Genomic DNA, 4,798 nt, shown 5'->3' on the forward strand with positions numbered 1-4,798 from the left:
ATTATTAAAGCATGCTCATCAAATAGAAGGTAAGAACCCAGACATACAGGATTCCTTCTGGTTTGTGTTGTGAAGTGAGAACAAAGGACACAGTGTTATAGCAGAGATAAACTACAAAACCAGTCAACTATAAATAGACTGTTAGCACTGTGAGCTTCCAAAAACAACAAGATGGAGATTAGAGGAAGGCGTTGAAGAATTATGGGTTCACATCCAAAAACCAACAACAAGCAAACGAACCAACCATCCAAACGCAAAAAAAAAAACACCCAACAACAACAACAACAACAAAAAAACCACCACAAGCAAAACTGATCTCATTTCCCCACGTTTTCCAGGCAGGACTTGAGGCAAGTATAGCCTGAGAAAGAAGGCAAGTAGTAATTCACAGCTGCCTGATAACAGTGGTACTTTCTTTTTTTTTTTTTTTTTTTTGGTGGGGGGGGAGGCTTTCATTCTTATCTCTAGAAATATTCTTGCTTGTTGCACTATATGAGGTAACCCTTGTTTAACTCAGGCTTCCTTATCTTGTGACCAAAAAAATTCAGTTATTTAAAGTTATTAGCAAGGTTCTTCCAAGCATACTCTGAAATTACAGGATATTTACCTGAACAGAAAGATAGTGCAGCTCCTCTACTGGTCTCCAGTGCTTAGAGAGATGCAGATGTTTGCTGTTTCCTGAGTAGCATTAAAGTCAGTGAGGCACAGACCCTCCTTATCAGAGGGGTATCTGAATGCCTAGAACCTCATGCTCTCCAGAAGATGACAGGTGCAGCGTACAGCTGTTGTGGTGCAGCCAGCCATCCAGGCCTTGGAGTGTACTGTTTCTCAACAGCCCTTGGTACCTGAATTCCCACTCTCTGCACTGAGGCAGCAGAATGTGAGGATGGTCTTTGGCTGTAAGTTAGAGGATGTCTTCCTGCTCTGCTCTAACCTTTTTGCTTATACATGCTCAAAATAAATATAAATATGGTCCATAAACATGGGCTATCTCAGTTGTGCTCACTGCTCTCTCCCTCTCCTGTGTGTGCCTCTTTGTTCCTTTTTTGCTTTTCCCTTCATGCTTTGTTTTTTCTTTCTCACTTGGACTTTCCCATTTCTCCCTGTATCTCTGTCTTTCTCTGCTATTTCAGCTGCTGTGCTTGTGATGAGTACAGATCCCCCTGGTTGTAGTGCTCTATAGTTCCTAGAACTACACTTATGTCTATTTGTTCTTGGAACCAGATAGTAAAAATAGTCTAACAGCCATGGAAATAGTGAGGGAGATGAGTACATGTATTGTACATTGCTTTCATGGATTGCCAAAAGGTGGAAACCCCGTTGCTTGAAATTGACTTTTCCCATGTCTCAAAGCTAGCCTGCAGCTAACTAAGTTGATCTTGGAGGCCTGGGAAAGGACATGCTCCACTGAGTAGAGTTGCACCTCTTGGACAGAGAGAGAAAATCTGAAAGAAAAATAATTGAGAGAGAAAAGATGAAAATGGGTAGTGAGGAAAAAGAAAGCTTGATAAAGTGTAAGGAAAAAAAGCCAAAAAAACCCAAACCAGACAAAAGAGCTGTCAGAGAAAATGCTGCATGTAATCTAGTATCCTGACTTGGAATGAGATTGTACACGTGTGGGAGAGGGGGGCACAAACTTCTATAACTGTCCCCCAAAGGAGATCTTACTCTGATCTCAAGGAATCCACAATTTTATCTCCAAGATTGAAGTCTTGTATTTTTTCCATCCTGGTTTCTTAATGAGATGTATGAACGAGATGTTAACAAGAGGTCTGTGAACATGCAGTATTTATGGGGCTGCAGTTAAGGTTCTTCGCTTCAACATGGAGAAGCAATGATTTCGGCACAGAACCACTGCAGCTGGCTTTCAGTGGGGGTGAAGCAACTGGAGAGGAATTAAGAATGACTCTCTGATCTTCTGCTTTGAACTGAGCTTTGCCATTAAGATACTGCAATTTGAGCTACTACTACCAATTTCATCACCATGGACTCTGCTGTGAAGCCACCAGGTAGTGGAGGAACAGACAATCCCCAAATGCTGCAGTCCAGCAGAAGGGCTGCCCCTTTTCCTGGCATGGAGGGCTGAAGAAAAGACTGGTGTGGGCAGTCTTCTTGCCCTAGGATGGGGTGATACCGATGTGTTTACACTCCTGTTGCTTTAGGCTACCTCATCTATAGCAGATTTGTATGGGAGACGAACATTTGGGAGTATGAAGCAGCATCATCAAGTTGAATAATGAGCAGGGTGGATGATGGCTGCCCGAACACACCCCAAGGCCCTCTTTTATTTGGCTTTCTACAGCACATGTTTTTCTGTACAATTTAGTCACAGAAACGATGCTATAATCTATGATTGTGTCCTAAAGTGTCTGTGTATTCAGTGATGTCACTGCTATGTTGCTTATGTTGTCCCAGAGGATACCAAGGTTTTTAAGTTTCTCTGAGGCACTGGTAAGTTATCTGGAGCGTTATGCTAAAACTGGAACTTCCTAGGATTAGACCAGAGTAGGTATTGATCCAAGTCTCTCATGCTGTCACCCAGACATATATAAGTCGTACTGTTTGAGCCATAAGTAGGCAGGAAGTGTATGTCTTCTCTACACTACATAGTTTTCATTCTGTTTCTGAAATAGCTGTGACATTTAGGGGCCTAAAGACAGCTCCAAACAAAGATTCTTGTGTTTGTATTTTAGCTGTACTTCCATATCTCTTTCTCCTCTGCTTCCCTTTCATCACTGCTTCTGCCTCTGCTCTTTCCCTGGCTTGCTGCCTTCCCACCTTCCCCCTCCTTCTTTTTTTGTTCACTACTCCACGTCTATTTTTTTCTGCTTCTATCATCTTCACCAGTCAACATCTTCCTCGGCTATGTATTCCCTTGCATATCTCTCAATATCAAAGAGCACTGTTTATTTTATTATATGCAGAGGACAAAATGCTTGAAATGCTAATTTGACCCCAAGATCTGTCCACAAAGAAGAGTTGAAGGCATTCTCTAAAGAGGATGCAGTTGCAGGCTTTGTATACAAACCCATCATCTTCTTGATCTCAAATATGTTCAGTTTTTGCAGTTCATGAAATTGAAGTTCCAGGAAAGCCTTGGAAAAAATGGGAATTGCTTTACTTGTAGAGTAACATTAATGCTCATTCCCATGAATCTCTCACTGGGATGTTTTAGATTTCTTTCACAAACTGTAGCCTAGCAGAACATTGATATGATATAGTGGCAAATATTGATAATTCAGTTTTGGACCAAGGAATGAAAACAAGTATGAATGCTATGGAGGTCAGGTCACCTTGACATTGTCTATGCCAGACAATTGAATTGACTTTACTGAATGAATCATTATGTCTATGACCAACAATTACAGTAATATCAGGAACGTTCCCAGATTTCTGCTGCTGGGACTTTGAACTGATCTCTCCCAACTGCCAGCTTTTCTTTCAGATTCTGGTGCACATTCTGTGCACAGTGGGAGCATAATGGATGAGATCAATGAAATTTTGTCAACCAGCTGCTAGACCATGCTTACTTTAGGAAAAGAAAGTAGTTCCTGAGGAAATGCTCAAATATTGCTCAGATATCACATCAGACATACATCAGCTCCATTGATTAACTTAGAGGTGGAAATGGATGGCTTCTTAAACAGGTGAAATGCTGACCAGGGATATATTGTTATATGGTGTACAGGAGACCACTTGTGGTTCAGAACTGAGCTAACACTCAACATGAAAGTCACATTTCTTACTAGGGAAAGGCTTGAGAAGAAGCCAGTGTTTCACACACTCAAGCAGAGCTGTGAGAGCACTGCACATCAGTGCACTGTGAGATCCTGCATCAAGCTCTGTCCCTGTTGGTTTAACTTAGAGGTGGTCCTACAGAGAAATTTCCCTGGTCATGGCAGCTGTCAGAATCTTCCATCTAATCTTTGGCACCCCAGTGTGATCAACCCTTGCTCAGCCCCACTGGTATGAAACAGTTTCTTGTGTTCAAAGCCAGCCATCAGACTCTGCTATTCTTCCTTAGGCACAGACCTGGACACAAAGGTCACCTCTAAGCTTAATTATTACAAAACAATTTAACTGGCAGACAAATGAAATTTCCTCAAAAGCATCTCTTGATACAAGCACAGTAGCTCTTCTACCTACAGCAATCATCTTTGCCAAGCTCACAGTACAGCCTGGTTTCACATCTGGTATAAAACCCATGTCAGATAGACTGTATAGTGATCAGAGTCTTCCTTAGTTTGCAACTAACTGTTTTAGAAACTGTAGTTCTACCCAAAACCATAGCTGTAAGTGACAGTAGATAAGGGATTGCTGGAGATATGCTTCAAAGGTGCTGGCTCTGTGGTCCCTCCTGCAAAGGGAGAGTGGGGCTGTAGACCTTATAATCCAAATAAAGTGCAGAATGTGTATTGTTGCCTCTGATCTGACTGAGAGTTCTATATGAGTTGTGCCCATGTGCCCATGAAATGAAGCCCAGCTCTGGCTCTCCCTTCCCTTCTCACACTCAAAAATCCAGCAGAAACGATTTGTTTTTGATAAGCAGAAAGGGAAAGTGGTCATTTTGCATTTTACTTATGGGGAAGATTTTGTGGAAAAAAAATGAACAAGGACATATAAAAGTCTTTTATAAATAGATGGAGCCAACTTTAAACAAAATCCTGGATTTTGGACTGGAACAGTTAGAGAGCCTTCTTTTAATTATGCTATGGAAAGGAAAGACTTCCAAATTAAATCTGTACAAGTGATGAAGTAGCGCTCTGGACAAGTAATAAACCATTACTGCAGTACTCAC

At 41.5% G+C, this 4,798-nt stretch overlaps 1 protein-coding gene across 2 annotated transcripts in view; it reads right to left on the bottom strand.

Annotated features, from left to right (window-relative positions):
- The window catches only part of LOC122193772 (solute carrier family 22 member 2-like), a 28,798-nt gene that overhangs the window by 23,695 nt on the left and 305 nt on the right, over window positions 1-4,798 (bottom strand). For both annotated transcript variants that reach the window (XM_042894656.1, XM_042894648.1), the window contains exon 2: window positions 608-1,445. The gene's annotated coding sequence lies outside the window, so the exon portion shown is untranslated. The remainder of the gene's footprint in view (window positions 1-607; window positions 1,446-4,798) is intronic.

The sequence above is a fragment of the Lagopus leucura genome, unplaced genomic scaffold, assembly GCF_019238085.1.
Source record: "Lagopus leucura isolate 7727_CA_CO unplaced genomic scaffold, USGS_WTPT01 Super-Scaffold_73, whole genome shotgun sequence".
NCBI lineage: Eukaryota > Metazoa > Chordata > Aves > Galliformes > Phasianidae > Lagopus > Lagopus leucura.